General features: G+C 42.6%; 1 long non-coding RNA gene across 7 annotated transcripts in view; it reads right to left on the reverse strand.

The window, feature by feature from the left end:
- The window catches only part of LOC309607184, a 218,092-nt gene that overhangs the window by 98,584 nt on the left and 101,033 nt on the right, over positions 1-18,475 (reverse strand). For 3 of the 7 annotated variants that reach the window (XR_014232305.1, XR_014232306.1, XR_014232307.1), the window contains exon 3: positions 16,768-16,869. This is a non-coding gene — a long non-coding RNA (uncharacterized lncRNA). Of the gene's footprint in view, positions 1-116; positions 1,774-12,458; positions 13,771-13,803; positions 14,931-16,767; positions 16,870-18,475 lie in introns of those variants that run through there. The other 4 variants (XR_014232309.1, XR_014232310.1, XR_014232308.1 and 1 more) reach the window with 3 other exon arrangements.

Genomic DNA, 18,475 nt, shown 5'->3' on the forward strand with positions numbered 1-18,475 from the left:
CATCACCGATACCACCGAGGTGCGTTCCAAGATGCAGGGGTCTTTTCGAAGTGGCCGTGAGTGGGGAGAAGGGAAGCTCAAGGCAGCTGAGGGGCAGAGGGGACCCTGAATCTGTGCTTCTCGGGCTTTTCTTTAATGACCCACAATAAATAGTCTTTATGTCACCACCCAGTAGTATGCAGGTGCACACACACACATTTGAAACAACTGTTTCACAAAACAATAACTACCTTTATTGCCTGAGATGCACTCTGATATTATCTAGTCTAGTCTAGTCTATTTCACCAAAAATCTTGGCTAGGAATTAAATTGATGTGATGGTTAATATTCTGTATCAATTTGACTGGGCTAAGGGATGCCCAGAGAGCTGGTAAACATTATTTCTGCGTGTGTCTATGAGGGTATCTCGCATTTGAATGGGTAGACTGGGTACAGCAGGTTGCCTCACCAGTTTGCGTGGGCATCATCCCACCTGCTGAGGGCTCAGAACAAAAGGTGGAGGATGGGCAAATTCCTTCTCTCTGCTTGAGCTGAGACGTCAACCTTCTCCTGCCTTTGGACATCAATGCTCTTGGTTTGGGGGTTTCTTGGACTCAGCCTGGAACTTACACCATTGGCTCTCCTGTTTCTCATGCCTCTGGACTCAGACAGAATTACAGGACCGCTTTCTTGGTTCTCCAGCTCGTAGATGGCAGACTGTGGGACTTCTTGGCCTCCATAACCACATGAGCCAATTCCTGGATAAATCAACTCTTGTAACCAAGCAGGACCCTGCAGGACCTCCCTAGGGACAGACCCCCGTGTCCCCTGCCTCTTGTCTGTAGAAAAGCTTTAGCCTTCTAGGCCTTCCCCAAGTTCCAAAGTGCACATTTAATCAGAGAAGTGAGAAAATGCAGAAACAAAGTAAAACAGTTAAGCAAGACAAAATAATAATAGTTTGGCCATAAAACAAAGTCAAGGACATTTAGTTCCTCCTCGAGGGCTGTAGATAATATTCTGAGCCACGTCCTTGAGCTGTTTTGTAGATACTGAACCCCCCACCAGGTGGAAGAAGTTAACTGCATGCTGCCCACCAGCACGTAGACCCCCAGAATGATTGGAGCCAGAAAGCTCATAACTGAGATTCCCAAAACATCACCCCGTTACCTCACCATCAACCGAACAGAGAGCTGCGCCGAGCAGACCAGGCTCCCTGCCACACACACCCCTAAGCTTGCCTTTAAAACCCCTTCCCTGAAAGCCACTGGGGCGTTTGGGTCTTTTGAGCATGAGCTGCCTGTTTTCTTGCTTGGTCCCATGGGGAGCACCTTGCAGTAAAGGCTGTGCTTTCCTTCACCACAATCTGGTGTCAGGAGATTGGCTTTACGGCACGAGGGGGCAGGCAGACCCGGGTCTGGTTTGGCAACACTCTTCTGTGTGTCTACATATATCCTGTTGGTTCTGTTTCTCCAGAGGACCCTGACTGATCCAGTTGATTTCATTCACAGCAGACTTTGTTAGCATGTGCCAGGATGCGGAGAAGGATCAGTGTTGAAATTGTAGAGACACACTTTGGTCAGAGGGAGCATCGCAGAGTAGTTTAGACCCCTGTCTTTAGAGCGCAGCGGGGCCTTTGGGTGCAAGTCTCAGCTCTGCCCTTTAACCAGCTGCACGGACTTGGACGGGTCCTCTGACATCTGTGTGCAATGGGGGCAATGACACTTTCCTCACAAGGTTGTCATGAGAGTTTTGAAAGATGAAATCTTACCGCAGTTCCCCGCAAACAGTCAGCTCCTAAAGAAATGATTATTGTTATTAACGGGCAAACACCCAATCAGTCATTCAGGCGTTTGTCGTGTGCTTACCCTGGAGGTTCTGAGCCCTGCCCTGCCTGCTTCTGCTGGAAGCCGATCAGTCCTGTGCAGGGCTAGGCAGTGAAGTATGTCTCCGTGATGTGGGCACAGGGATGTATATTAATAATAATAAATGGAGCATCGTTCATTTTAGCTGCTAAGCATTGTCGTCCAAAACAGACTCGTGAGCAACGTGGGTCTTAAACCCTGATTGCTACTCTGCCACTTTGTGTCATTCTCCGGCAATACCGTCTTGTCTGGAATGGCCATTGGGCGGCTGCCTTCTAATCTCTCTCAGATGCTGATGTGTTATATGAGCTTATGCCAGGCATTCCGTTTTTCTGCGTCAGTTCTTGTAATAATGGGAATAATAATACCTGCCCACCCTATGTCACAGGCAGGTTGAGAGGCGTGAGTATATTTAAAAATACAGAAAGAGGCTTTGAAACCCTCACAGAGAAGCATATTATCAATACAAAGGTTTTACTATTTATTGCTACTGTCTATCTTTCCTGGGTATTCCATTGTGAAGATTTGTGGTTGGCACTTCATCTTTTTTTCCTTCCTTTTAAAGGATAAAATTCATTTCTAACTACCTTTTGAAAGCCAATTTATGCTTTGGCTATTCGATTAATAGGAGTGGGGCAAACCAGCTTCCCAATCAAAGCTCTTTTGAGTAATTCAATGCCTGATATTAAAAGAGGACGGCTGCTGCCTGACACAGTTTACTTTTTACATTGGGGGGAAAACACGAGCTGCCCTTCCACCCAGATGGACGCCTGGGCCCTGCTTGCTCCCTCGTTCAGAGCCCTACCAGCCCCAAAGACGGCTGCACAGTTTGTGCATAAACATCAGAGCCCAGCCCTGGGTACCCCAAACCCTGTGTCCTGCCTGGGGCTGAAGTCACAGACCCCAGGGAAGGGACATCTTTTTCTAACTGGTCCACCCAGTGGGGTGACTTTTTCAAATTTGCACAAGGTTCGCTGCACAGACTAGCTGAGGCCCTTCTCCTAAGTGAAAGGCTTTGGGAAAATACAAGGCCAGGCAGTGTCCCTGCACAGACTCCAGGGGGCACGACCACAAGTCCCTGGCAGACACCTGGCTGGAGCTGACCCTTTGGACTGCAGAGTTCTCCTGCCCGCAGGTGCCCCAGCCCCCATGGAAGGAGGGCTGAGCTGCTGTCCTCTTTGCCTCTCGGTAGGGCAGGGCCTGCAGTGGTTAAGGCCGTGGCCTCAGGTAGGGAGGCCACCTGAGTGTGCATCCCAGGGCACTCTGGTGTTCTCTTCTCAAAGCCTGTTGTATAGATTAAACGAGAGATGTGTGTGCATTACCTGCCACGTGACTGCAGTGCTCAAAAAGTGCTAACCATCACTCCCTTCCCCCCGCTACGCCTTGTTCATCTTTAACCCTTTCCACTCCAGCCCTGTTGCCCCTGTTCTGCCTTCCTCCTTCTGTTCTTCCTCCTCTTCTCTCCTTCCCACACCCAGGCTTCTGAAGAGTTCACATAGACTCCAGCTGTGCCCTGCATCTGTAATGATCCTCACGTCAATATTCTAACATGCTTCCTCCTCCCTTAGTTTTCTGGCTTTATTTTTGGTTACCAACTTCCTCCAGTTTTAAGGGCATGATGAGTGAAAGTACAGATGATGATTTTATTCTAAGTGTTTTAAAGGCAAAGGTTCTTGTGTATTCAGTGTATTCTCCCAAAATGAGGCTGGAGGTCTCCAAAGCCACGTGTACGATGATGTCGGTAACGGTGCCCCCAGGCACTTTCTGGCCATGAGGGCCCCAAATCCGGCTGTGCCATTCTGGAGGCTGGTGGTGAGGTTCTGATAGCACTAACCCGACTTGGAAACAGGAGGGTTAATGCTGGTATTAGGAACAGTCGAAATCTTTATCTTCAAGATAGTATGTTTTGAGGAATATCTAAAAGCCTACTCTTGTAATTGAGTCCGTTGTGTTAAACGTTGTCATAGAAGTGTCTTATTTTCCAACTGAAAAAATTTATCAGCTTTACTGTGACTTCATTCATCAGATTGTAGAGACTGGGAGGGACAATTCAGTCCAACTAACAATAACCAGTTTTATTAAGGACAAATCTGTCATCTTTTTCACAGCTGGCTAACCAGCACCTAGCAGGATACTGAGCACACGATAGCCTCTCCACAAACGCTGGGAGGATAAGTGAATGAATGAATGAATGAATGAGTGAATAACATGCTCAATATGGGGCCAAACACCCTTGCTTACCAAGATGAGGAGGCTCGGCGTCCTCTCAAGCCAGTGGTGGAGGCCACGTTAACGCACACCTACCATCTGTTGTAATAACCGTTACGATCGTGTTTGTGTACTATCTTAAGGGAACAAGAACTCGGAACAATAAACTGAGTGCCTGAGTGGGGAGGTGGGAGGGTGGCTAAATATGCCATGTTTTCAGGTCACTCATAAAAATTTTAACTGGAAGAAAAACATTTTAATTGGGAGGATCAATTATTTATAACACTATTCTCAAAATACAGTTAAAAGCCGGAGAACTAACCATATGCCAAAGTGTGGTGATGGGAAGGCAGAGGCTGCTCCTTGTGCGGTTGGCTGGCTGCCCATCGGCTGTCAGGTGCTCGGGGGCCCTCGGGGGCCGACCTCACGACAGGGAGTTCCGCTCTCCTGGACCAGCCACCCCAGAGTAGAAACACGCTCCATATCACCTCTCTCCCTTCCTAACTCCCAGTCCAACCTGTGAAAAGACTTCAAGCACCAGCTTTGTTAACCCAATGGGTATGGTTGGATTTTCTTTGATTTTTTTTCTTCTAGCCCGTAGTAACTCAAAGTACCAGAATCCCCTCGGGGTGCTTAATAAGAACAAAAATTACTGGGCTTCCCCCTAGACCTACTGAATTAGAATCTCTGGAGGCGGGGCCTGGGAATCTACATTCTTCTAACTCAAGGGCCCTAGATGAGTTTTTTTAGAATTGACCTTATATTTTAGATTTTACAGAAAAACTGAACAGATAGTACTAAGTTTCCATATAACCCTCTGCACACGGCTTCCACTAGTATTAATATCTTACATTACTATGGTGCATTTATTATAATTAATGAACCAGTATAGAGACATTGTTATTAACTAAAGCTCAGAGTTTATTCAGATTACCTTAGTTTCTACCTATTGTCCTTTTTCTGTTCTAGGATGCCACATTACGTTCCCTTTGATGATTTTTTGCTTGTTTTTATTAATTTTTAATTACAAAGAAAATTTGTGAATATATTCTCTTATTAAAAGTTAAATATTACTGATGAAAAATCCCTTTAGCAACCCCCCGGTTCTTTACCCTTCCCCCAGAGGCAAACAGTGTCAAAAGTTTAGACCGTATCCTTCTGGTCATTGTTCTGTGTATTCATATCCATAGACAGATGTATCAAAGGATAGAGTATTCTTTTGCATTTCTTAAACATAAATTAAATGGTTTTGTTCTGCACAGGTCATTCAACTTCTCCCTTTTTTTACTCAGTAATAGTGACTGCTGAAGGTTTTATGTCAATATAATGAAGCCTAACACATGCTTTTAAACTGAGGTTAAATATCCATAGCATGAATACGCTATATTTTATTTGTGATCAGTTAACTGATAAACATTTACATTGTTTATACTATTTTTTTTCTGCTTCACTATTATGAATTTGCAAAGAATATATCCCTGTGCATATTTGTGACTGTTTCTCTCAGGCACTGTATTCATTCACGGGGGCTGCCGTAACAAAAAACAAAAACAACAACAACAAAAAAACCGAGTGGCTTAAAAAAACTGAACCTATTGTCTCTGGAGGCTAGAAGTCCAAGATCTAGGTCTCAGCAGGACCGTGCTCTTGCTGATGGTGCCAGGGAAGGACCTTTTCCAGGCCTCTCTCCTAGACTCCGGTAGCTCCTCAGCATGTGACTGCACAAGTTCAACCTCCACATGGCCTTCTGCCTGTGTGTGTGTCTCAGTGGCTACATTTCTCTTTTATAAGGACACCAGTCATATTGGCTTAGGGGGTCCACCCTACTCCAGTATGACCTCATCTTAACTAATCATATCCACAATTACCCTATTTTTATTTTTATTTATTTTTATTTTTTTTAAAATATTTATTTATTTATTTATTTATTTATTTATTTATTTATTTATTTATTTATGGCTGTGTTGGGTCTTCGTTTCTGTGCGAGGGCTTTCTCTAGTTGTGGAAAGCGGGGGCCACTCTTCATCGCGGTGCACGGGCCTCTCACTATCGTGGCCTCTCTTGTTGCGGAGCACAGGCTCCAGATGCGCAGGCTCAGTAATTGTGGCTCACGGGCCTAGTTGCTCCGCGGCATGTGGGATCTTCCCAGACCAGGGCTCGAACCCGTGTCCCCTGCATTGGCAGGTGGATTCTCAACCACTGCGCCACCAGGGAAGCCCCACAATTACCCTATTTTTAAACAAGACTATATTCTGAGGGACTGGGCAGGGGTGGGTAGGACTTCAACATACGAATATTAGGTAGACAGGGCAACCCTATCAGTAAAGCACATCTTTGAGCATTCACCAAAATATATGTGCATTTAAATATTTGTAAATTATATGTGTGTGCTTTTGTACTCATTTGTGCATTATACAACCTCCTTAGGTCAGCTCCCCAGGAAACAGACACCAAGGCTCTGAGCTGTGCATGCTGGGACATTACCGGGGAGAGAAGGTGAGCTCAATGCAGTTGCCAGCGAGCACTCAGCTGGTCCCTGGAGTTCAGGGCTGGATGGCCCCTTAGTGCTATTTAGAATTGAGGTAAGGGGCTAGTCTTTCTACCCCCAACTTGACCAGTCATCGGACACAGGCTGACCAGGTTGGGCAAAGCAGCTCCCCTGAGCCAAGGGCAATTCCCTAGGAGTTGCTCAGCCATAAGCCTTTGGCAGTCACCCTTCCTGCCAGCTGGGGAACCAGCTAGAAAGGGCATCGAGGCGGTGCTCCACGGCACCCTCCGCAAAAATAGATTCTCAACATGAAATTTAAAAGGATGGTGTACAGTTGAACACAAATAGAAGTTACCGTATTCTCCCTGATACTGAATGAGTCTGGCATATCCCCTGAGATACACAGAATCCACCTTCTAGACCACGGCTGGGTCATAAAGAATATGCATTTTAAATTTTCATAGAAACTGCCAATGGTCTTCCTAAGTGGCTACACAATGTTATACTCCCATCAGGAGTGTACAATGGTACCCATTTCATTTCCTCGTAGTCTCACCAACACTTAAAATTATCAAACTTCTTAATTTTTACCAATATTGCGTGTAAGAACATCTCAGCCATCTAATTTTCATTTCCCTGATTCCTAGAAAGGTTGAGAATCTTTCTCTATTACTACATCTTCATATCTTCTCCCCTCATTCTTTTGAATTCTGTGTCACTTTCTTAGTGACCCGTAGGCATTACTTGTATCTTTGAATATTGAACCTCCATTCATTCTTAAGTACAGTGAAATCTGAAAACCACACTCCTGTTCTTCCCCCTCTAGCTCTCTTCTTATCTTCCTGTGATGAGTTTCTCCATGAGACTTGCCGGACAGCTCTGGTATTGTCTACTTGGAACCAGAAGGTTTGAGGTCTCAGTCCCAGTGCTGTCACTTACTAGTTGTGTGCATTTAGGTAGTTAATATGGTCTCTCTGACCCTCAGTTTTCTCATAGGAAAAAATGAGAATAATCTCCCTTCCCAGGATTGTTTTGAGGATTTAACAACATTATATATGTGCAATCTTTATTGTTACGTCTTATTTTTTTGGACTTTATAATAAAAATATAAAAGTTTATATAGGTACATTCTCTCCCCGCTGCCTGGGATTTGTTCATCACTCATTTATTCATTTGTTTATTGCTCACTAAAGGGAAATTTATTATTGCTAACCACCTGCTGTGTTAAGCATTGATGGATAATGTGGTTCCCGTCCTGAAGGAGATCAGTGGGGAAAGTAGATTTAAAAAAATGAAGAGTCCACTTACTAAAGATAATAGAGAAACTCTGGATTCTTTCTTCTCATGTTTCAAAGGAAGTACTTCCATCCTTCCCAGACTTGGACTGGAGGAAGAGAACTATACATACAAATGCCTCCTGCATCGCGATGAATCAGAACTTGACATTCCCTGAGCCGTGCCTTAGCCCTGGGCAGGGTGACTGCGCTAGAAGAGGCATGTAGGAAAGTCCTGACTCCTGCATGTCCAGCCTCCTTGTTGCAAATATCAACAGTTTAGGCAGGCTGGCCGTCTTGCTAGTTCTCTCTTCCCCTTTCTGCCAGTGAGTAGGTAGAGAAGGCCACTAGCTGTGCCCAGGCAGCTGGCTACTTAAGGGGATCTGTCATCTGCTCTGCAGGTCCGGCCACATCCTTCTCTCTCTCAAGTGCCCCTGAGTATTTAAGCCATAAGTCAGCTATTTGTGATGAAAGGGAGGACAGATTCAGCCCTGAAAGGAAACCATGTTTTCCAATCATGCTGTTATCAGACGGCCCTGCCTTTTTCATAAGCAGGGGTTTGTCCATCTCTTAATAACGGATTACTTTCCCATTTCTCTGTTGGTCTTGAGTTAGCGCTCCACTGGTTACAAAAGCATGGTCTGTTCAAGAAGTGGTGAGAAATTCCATGACACTGAACATTCAATAAGGTTCACTGGGTGAAAGTACTGGAAAGGTACGATCCAACTCAATCGTGGACACATTTATATGCCAAACATTGTAGCGGTGGACATCTGAGTGTTTAAAATAGGAGAGTAGCATGCTTAGATTTAATTTTTCAGTAGATGAAGACAGCATTAGTGTAGTGGAGGGACAGGTAGCAGGAAGTTTCCATTGTCAGCAGATTCTTCTCCCCTCAGCTGGGGTCCTCTTCTCCAGCCCACCACCACCCTCTCTTTATCCTAGCAATCTCAGGGATATCTGAAATACAGTGCAAATATGCCTGCCAGCTCTCTTGCCAGCATTCTGACTGCAAGGTTAGGGATAGAAATGTGCTTAACATGAAATCGCGTATAACAAAGGCAGGAAAAGAAGTATACAAGCTGAATTTGCCTCTGAAGCCTAAGATGCATTTTTCAAATGTCTTTCCCTCCACTCACCGTGGCTGACACGGGGCCGTGTTGTTCAGGCATCTCCCACCTGGCCTCTGTCCCACACTTTCTCCAGCTGCACTTTTAAACTCTTTCTTCTCTGCTGAGATTTTAGTTTTTTGTGTTTTCTTTTCCTGGTGGCCTTTTACAATCTTCCATTGACATAGAACTCACTGCTTTAAAAAGTTGGTTTTATTATTATTGAGGTATGCTGAGGGCAACAGATCAGGAGATAACTGCCATTGAAAAGACAGCTTGTTAGTCACAGTTCCCAAGAAACAGGGTGGGGCAGGAGGGGGCACATGGGGAAGCACCAGGGTCTGCCAGGAGGCAGAGAGAGCAAGGGGAAATGTGGGCAAAGCCTTTATGGTGGTTTTTGTGGGAAGGAATGCATGAGGCAGGGTAAACAATCTTTGGATTGTCTAGTTTGCATGATTTCAGCGGGCTCTGAGGCATAGGGGCTGTCCCTAGTTGCCTAGTACCTGGCTGTCTTAGTTCAGGCTGCTATAAAAGAATTCCGTAGACTGGGTGGCTTAAACAACAAACATTTCTTTCTCACAGCTCTGGACACTGGAGGTCTAAGATGAGGGATGCCAGCACAGCCAGGTGCTGGTGAGAGCAGACTGCAACTTCTCACTGTGTCCTCACCTGACAGGAAGAGAAGAAGCTAGCTCTGTGGCCTCTTTTTATGAGGGCACTCATGCCATTCATGAGAGCTCTACACACAGGACCTAATTACCTTGCAAAAGCCCCTCCAAATACCATCACACTGGGATTAGAATTTCAACATATAAATTTTGGGGGGACGCAAACATTTCATCCATTGCACTGGCCATGGGGTGATTAAGGCAGGGGATAGCGCCCCAGAGTGTGAGAGCCCCATAAAGGAGATGGCTGGGGGTGTGGGGTGTGGCTGGTTTGCATATGAAAGGTGAGCTGGCAGGAAAGTCCTTTACTATCTCTAGGAATTAGCTAGTCCTGGGAGAGGCAGGCTCTCCAGGATCAGCATGGCGCAAGATGTCAATGCATCAGAATAAAAAGACAAAATTACTGTACTCTTCTTATGATTACTCCACTCAAATTCTTAACGGAATGGACAGATTTAAAGGGCAATACTTTTGTTTACTTGACATCATTTCCCTTTATGTGCCATTATCTTTTCTTTTCTCCACTGTTTTTTCCTTTCTTCAATGTTTCCCTTTACTGGTCACAAAGTTCATTCTCTTATAGAGAATCTCTTTTCAACCAACTCATGATCTCCGTCTCTATGCTGTCTCTTGTATTGACTATCTCATGTATATCTGTTTACGATTGTTTTTAGGGACCATTTTTTGTTTTGGACCATTTTTAAAGTCTTTATTGAATTTGTTACAATATCGTCTCTGTTTTATGTTTTGGGTTTTTGGCCACGAGGCATGTGGGACCTTAGCTCCCCGACCGGGGATTGAACCCGCACCCCCTGCACTGGAAGGCAAAGTCTTAACCACTGGACCATCAGGGAAGTCCCAGGGACCATTTTTAAACTGATCTGCCTCTCCCCAGGTTGAGGACTGAAGCCATGACTTGTTAATTTTGGTAACTCAACACTCTTCACAATACCTTACGTGCAGTCAGGGCTCAATCTATGTCTCCAAAAATAAATGTTAAGTGCTATGTCATATGGTATCAGGCCAAGGTTCTTTTTTAACCAACCATTGAGCTTTAACTTTGAAAATAAAATCTTTTGGAAAAACACCTCACTCAAGATTGCACAGCAGGGTGTAGGAGACACTTGCAGAGCCCATGCCTGTTAGAGATTATAGATTGGAGTGACATTAAAGATGATCATCATGATAGTTTACTGGAGTATGTTGATAGTGTTTGCATTTTAGAATATGCAAATTCTGTCCTCAAGTAGACTTACCTCTCCACAAGGCCCCCAAAATAAATACGTGCATAGAGAAATGATATGCAAAGTTAAACGACACTTTGTTTTTTTTTTTTTAATAAGATATGAGGTACATCCTTAGCTTTTTTTTTTTTTTAATTAATTTATTTATTTTATTTTATGGCTGTGTTGGGTCTTCATTTCTCTGCGAGGGCTTTCTCTAGTTGTGGCAAGCGGGGGCCACTCTTCATCGCGGTGCGCGGGCCTCTCACCATCGTGGCCTCTCCCGTTGCGGAGCACAGGCTCCAGACGCGCAGGCTCAGTAATTGTGACTCACGGGCCCAGTTGCTCTGCGGCATGTGGGATCTTCCCAGACCAGGGCTCGAATCTGTGTCCCCTGCATCGGCAGGCAGACTCTCAACCACTGCGCCACCAGGGAAGCCCCTGACACTTTGTTGTTAGCTGGGATTTCAGCCTCTAAACTACAGTGCACCTCTAAGGGCTGGACCAGATCCTGTCTCAGTGAGCTCTACCTAGGATCATACCAGACAGAGGCCTGCTGTCCTTTGTTCTTTTCCCCAAACATAAGCCTTCAGACTGTATCACTATGAAGAGAAGAAAGGCCAATTCAAACGTCCAGAGAGAGCCAGAGAGTAAGCAGGAACCCTGGCCAACACTTGAACAATGCTGGCCTAGGTCTTCGGCCCCAGGCTTTCTTAAGCCAGCCAGGAGTCTACTCCGTGTGGGAAGAAAGAGCATCTAAAATCGATAGTAAGAGAGGGATTATGTCAGAGGAGCTGAACGGGGGACAGACCCATCTTTTAACACGTGACGCCTCCAGCCACTACACCCACCACCATGTCAGCCAATCAAGTGTCACAAAATGTGACCAAAGACAGCAACACCTCCTTTGGGGGGTGAAGTTCTCTCCACCCCACCCCCAACCCGAGGGAAGCAAGGAAAGAGCCTTGAGCTCTTTTTTCTAGAAGCCAAGGATCCAGGGCTCCTTCCAGCTCACCTCACCAAGCCCCACCACGTGGCCTCAGGGTACGGGTTTTCATTTTACTTCTGCCCTAACTTTACCCAGCACTCGGATTACCTCTCTTTGTAATCAGTTCCTTCTGTTGATCAAAACAGGTGACAGCGTTAAGGTTTCCATCTCCACAAAGAACGGAAAGTGTGTGTAGAAAAGCTGGCTGTAAAATTAACCATAATGCATCCAACATGGTATTGAAATTCTTCAGCAACTACTCATTCTGTTAGGCAGAAAATGGTTTTAGATCTTGAAAAGTCAAGTCTACTCTAGTCTACGTATTTGGATCCACACTTTATGTAAAAACACATATGTCGTTAATTCCTAAAGGCATGGGGAAGATAGGTTTGTTTTAGTGTAGAGCACCTACCGTGTTTTTTTCTACAAAGCTGACTTTACTTTCGTTTCAGAGCCTCTCACTCTTCTTCTAGTGCATATTCCACTGGATTTCCCCAGAAAAACTTTTTTTGACTAATTCCGTTGTCTCAATTCATAGAGCTATGAGGACCTCCTGCCCTCAACTGTTTTCTTTTCTCCTTTTCTGAGTCTTGAGTCTTAACACTAACGTTTATGAATACTTTTATCCCAGTGTAGAAAGCTGAGAAGCTGATTCGAGCTTTCAGTCTTTGTATTTATGCTTCCACACAATTTGGGTCTTTTCTTCCTTTTTTTTTTTTTTTTTTAAGAGTAGATGCTTCTTGAGTCAGGGATAATTTCTGGGGCTTTGGTTGGAATCATCTGGTCAAGAGCAGTTCTCTGCACAGAATGAGCATTCAATAAATATTAACTGACTCGTGGTGACAAAGTAAACGAAGATGCACTTATAGTTGGTAGAAAAACCAACACTTTATCCTCTTCTCTACTTTTTCTACACATTGAAACCCTCATTCCTTAGGTTATTTTTTTTCCCCAAGTTATAATAGTTATTTTCTAGGAATCTTCCCTTAGGCAATATATTTCACAGCTTAGATACTTTTTTCAGATGTTGTAAATTATTGGACATGTAAAAACATATATGACCCTGATCTGGTAAAAAAGCCTATTATAATAAGAAACCCTTCATTCTGCCCAATACAAATGCATATTAATTTTGTATTATGTGCAAATATTTAGTCATGGGTCCATGTACACATACATCCATTAAGCAGTCAAATACTAAATTAAAAATGGCAAGCTGAAAAAAATTCTGAGTGCAAAGGTGTGATTGCTTTGAAAATAGCCAATTTAGAAAAGAGTTCAGCCTTTAATTGGCCAAGTTAAATAAGGCACAATTACCACTAACTTGGTCCCCAAAGATTGGCTCTAATCGTGTCATGTTTAACTTGGCTGGTTAAATTGCAAATAGTGTTCTCCTTTTCTGATTTGGTTCATTTCCCTAATAGAATGCCTTTCTATGGCTGACTTTTTCTTTCCTGACAGCTTTTTCTGTGAATGGAAACTCCATGGATTAGGAGTACCTACTTTTTTTTCCAGAAAAACAGCAAAATGTATGTATGGTGGTGGTTTTTTAAAGAGTTTCTGATACAACTTTATGAGTGTGTAGTTGTACAAATGTCAGAACTTCATCATCAAATTCATATGCATATGTCAAAGCTCCTCATAAACGTATCTCAAAATACGCTTGCAGATTTTTGTTTTGCTTTATGTTTACAGGTGAGGAAGAAGAATGTTCTTTTTGTACTAACTTTATCCTCCTCTGTTACTGAGAGATGAGTAGTTTAACTTATACATTTAATGTTCAATTAGCTGGCTCAAGGATTCCACACAGATCCACAAGGGCACAGGGAGGGATGGTTAAATATTTATCTCAATTTCTAAGAGCATCAGAATTCAGAGAAGGCCAATTTCTTTGTTCAGAATGGTCAGTTTCATGCAGAGCAGATTAAAAGGGCATCTCATTTCATATGTAATACCATGGAATGCATCAACCTAAAAAAAAAAGGAAATCTTTTTCTCTGGTAGAGAAACATATATATACGTACATTAAGCATTCATTCATTTACTTAAAAACAATAAACATTTAAGGAGTGGTAACAATGTGCTTGGTTCTATATTAAGCACTAGACATGCAGAAATTGGTAAGACACAATCTTTGCCTTTAAGAAGCCTATACGTTTTTATTGGGTTATTTGCAAGTGAGCAAGTCAAGAACGAAATGGTTTCAGATTCCAAATTTTAGCTCTTTATGCCTCTTTTTTTTTCTTATTAGTTATCTATTTTATACATAGTAGTGTATATATGTCAATCCCAATCTCCCAATTCATCTCACTCGCCGACCCCGCTTTCCCCTCTTGGTGTCCATACATTTGTTCCCTACATCTGTGTATCTATTTCTGCCTTGCAAACCGGTTTATCTGTACCATTTTTCTAGATTCCACATATATGCGTTAATATACGATATTTGTTTTTCGCTTTCTGACTTACATCACTCTGTATGACAGTCTCTAGGTCCATCCAGTCTCTACAAATGACCCAATTTCGTTCCTTTTTATGGCTAATATTCCATTGTATATATGCACCATGTCTTCTTTATCCATTCATCTGTCGTTGGACATTTAGGTTGTTTCCATGTCCCGGCTATTGTAAATAGTGCTGCAATGAACACTGGGGTGCATGTGTCTTTTTGAATTATGGTTTTCTCAGGGTATATGCCCAGTAGTGGGATTGCTGGGTCATATGGTAGTTCTATTTTTAGTTTTTTAAGGAACTTCCATACTGTTCTCCATAGTGGCTGTACCAATTTACATTCCCACCAACAGTGCAAGAGGGTTCCCTTTTCTCCACACCCTCTCCAGCATTTATCGTTTGTCGATTTTCTGATGATGCCCATTCTAACCAGTATGAGGTGATACCGCATTGTAGTTTTGACTTGCATTTCTCTAATAATTAGTGACATTGAGCAGCTCTTCATGCGCCTCTTGGCCATCTGTCTTTATGCCTCTTTTTAACGCAGAACATGGCTTAGTTTGTCTTCAGCATCTCTCCCTTCGTGTCACCACCCAGTTCTGTTTGGCATCCGTCCTCAGTGACATCCCTCTCTCCCCTCAGCTTCCACGGCTCTCACGGGCTCTCCAACATCAAACCGAACTCTTAGGAAAGAGCTAATTAGTCTATCTTGTTATGGCAAATCATCTAATAAGAACTCTGTACTATCTCTCGCATGGTTGTTTGCCTTGAGGCAGAGCCAACAAAACCATATGTTTATGAAGAAAAGATAATTTTCAGATACCTTCAGGTATATTACTTACCTAAGAATAAGCTACACACACCAAGGCATTTTTATCTGAATTTGCAGCTTCAGTCCTAACACTTTCCACATTTTCTATTCCACCAAGTCAGGACGTGCTTTCAGGCCAAAAAGTGTGTTGAGGGTGTGGAAGGATGGATGGGGGATGCCCACAATATCCCACCCAGCTTTACAGATGGGCATAGCGATGGTCCGGTCTGTACATTTATTATCAAAAGTAATATCCTGATGTGGCTTTATCTGATGTGTTCTTTCGGAAGGATCCAGGCTTGTGGCCTCAACTAATAAATTCTCTGCATTAACATATCGCTCTGTCGTAAAGTTTGGATTTTCAGTAACACATAAACGATAAAATGAATCTGTATATAAAGTGTCTGTTAGCCTTGTTGATCATTCAACGCACAAGCAAGTAAGTGAACAAATAAAAACCCACCACTACGTAATGTAAGGAGCCTGTGGACTAAAAAGCCCAAAGTTACTGAAGTCTCAGTAATATAGACCCTATACCATAAAGAATAATTTACAATTAAAATATAATGTTTTCTTCTGGGATTCAGGAGAAAGTATCTACGGGACATGCTGATGTGTGTGACAGGAATGTCTGACACCACAGACATTTTTTGTTGTTTTTTAAACAAAATCTTACCAATAGGTAAGTAGGTAAAGAAGGAAGTAATCTTGTCATAGTTAGAGGATGCCCCGTCCCTATCCGTACAACCACACGCTCACATGAGCACACATCTGCATTGTGACCCTTGAAGAGGCTTCACAGAGCAGAGTCAGAACATCTCTGCTTATATTTACCCTGACAGAGCCTGAAGCCATAATAGTTGGGCTTGGCTTGGTGCCTAAACTGTAAATTTGTAATTAGTTCCAGAAAAACAAATGATACTCAAATCAAGAATGAGCTTGGGAGAGAGGGAGGAATCTGATTTGGAATGTCTGCATGTTCTTATGAAATCATCTGTGAAATGCGGGGAATCTTGAGTCCTGGGTTTTAGCTTTGGCTACTAACAAATCTGATTACCTTGAATAAGTTACTGAGGCTCTCTGTCCTCCAGTTTTCTCCTATTTGTAATGAAGAATTGCAGTAAAAAATTTCTGTCTACCATCCATCATGCAGATGCTGCATGCTACCATATGTAGAAAAATACATTCCAAAAACAAATACTAGGATGCCTAAAAATTCTTTCCCATGAACAATCAGTTCTTTGGGCAATAAATAAAAGAAGACAAGATTATTCTGCTAAATACAGCCTGTCATTTCAGATGACTCTGACCCATCTTTCATCAAGCATACCCTTCTGATGGTGGAACAAATTCTTGGATTTAGAAGGAACAGACAACATGATGCTTCAACATCATCAAATGTCTTAAGTCACCATCCATGTAGTAAAGGGATCCAGGAGTGGAACTAACCAGAGTTTGATGCTACAAGGGCTGGCCAATCACTGTATGCATGGGACTTGATCCCATCCTTTTTCTGGATTTCCTAGTGACTCAACCGTACACCATGAGCTAAGGCATCATTGGACAAGAGGAATGTGCCACTGGTGGACCGAAGCCAGGTGGTGATAATTTAGGGTTCCATGTACATACTCAAACATTCATGGCACAATGACGCAAAACAACTTTGAAGCACAGACTCCTTGGAAAGGCCACAAAACATACTCAATTACCTTCTGCCCGAAGTGATCTTGTCCGACTCCTGTTGGAACTCTTCCCCTTCCACACTCCTATTTGTTTGGTTGCTACCTTTTCACTCAGACCTTTATTTTCCCCTAGTAGAAACAAAATGTTCAAAATTGTAATTTTGTCATCACAGAAAATATCGACTCTATATTCTGAATGAAAACAAAATCCATATTAAAAACACATAGTCAACAGGCACGTTGAAACATGCTTTGAGATGATTCCAAGTATGTTTATATACAATTGGACTCATTCTCAACTAGACCATCCCTTTTGGGAAAGATCTTTTGGGATATCCTATTATAACAGTTCTGTTACTATTAACTTCTGGAATTATTTGGAAATCATTCCTCCTTAATTAGCTTGGCTAATTGAAATTTTATGTATAGGATTAAGACAATTTCACCTTGACATTGGTTTTTATAGGTTGTGTAGGTTCAAGTGAATAATCAGGGCAGTTCCTGAAATTCAAGATCATGTTCTGTCTGAAGAAAGAAGGAAAACATAGGGCTTTCTTTTCTTAAAACAACAGAGAGACCAATCATTCATTTATTCAACATTTATCTAGCGACTATGTGTCAGGCATCGTTCTAGGCACTGAGCAGCCAGAAAGGAGTAGAACAATCTACTTTTGTGAATCTTCTCTGTAAGGATACTCTGGGGACTGGCAACATGTGGTAGAAAAGGATAGATTTGCAAAGTTATATTTAGCCATGGCTTCTGCAGGTTTTAGTGCCACTGCAATTGTATGTAATGGAAACGAGAACTCTTGATATTTTATCAGAAATTACTAATACAACAAAAATAGGCCAGAAATAGAATAGGTGGAGAAAATTGTCTAGATTTAATAAATTCCTATAATATTAGTTATTTTTACACTGCAAATTTTCTCCTGAACTTACTTTTGTGTGACAAAGAAATGTTATCTAATAAAATAGTCAAATTGAAGCTATATGCCCTAAGAAACAGAATGACAGAATAGAAAAGGCAATAGCTTTTTCTTTTAGTTCTTGACATGAAGAATTATCCCTGAACCTCAGTAAGCCTCAGTTTTTCCCTCAGTAAAATTGAAGAAAGAGATTGCTATTCCACCTTGGAATTAAGTAGCATTTATAATTATTGTATCCTTCTTTAGGACAGGCTAAATTTGTGAGAGCAGAGACCATGTCTGTCTGTTCCCCCATGTTATCCCAAGTTACAAAGCCTATGAGGCATTCAGAAATATTTGTTGAAAGACAGTACACATTTGTTAAAGACTGTTGTGAGGGTGACGTGAGAAAACATATGACAGATTATTTGAACATTGTGAAATATTTTTAAGTTAAACTCACTTTGTTTCCTGCTTTCTTGATATTTTTGCAGTTTGGATAAATGCTTGACCTCTCTTTGGGGATAACCAAGTTGCCTACCAGGAAAACCTTGGTCCCAAACTTTGAGAACAAAATGTAGCTTACTAGCTAGCTACACTAGCAGTTTTTCCATTTTGCCCTGAGATGATCTATCATTCCCCAGGGATTTCAAAACAAGGTTTCAAAGTGAAACTTCATCGCAGTCTCTGAAAGCGTCTTCTTCTATTGGCACCAAGATGGGATTTTATGATGTCCAGTGGTTCAGATGCATACCCCAGCAGCTTTCTGAGTCAGGCTTTGAAACAACCCATCTTTCTGTAATGAATGGTCAGGCTAGAGATCCACA

The sequence above is a fragment of the Balaenoptera borealis genome, assembly GCF_965194805.1.
Source record: "Balaenoptera borealis genome assembly, chromosome: 12".
In the NCBI taxonomy this organism is placed as follows: domain Eukaryota; kingdom Metazoa; phylum Chordata; class Mammalia; order Artiodactyla; family Balaenopteridae; genus Balaenoptera; species Balaenoptera borealis.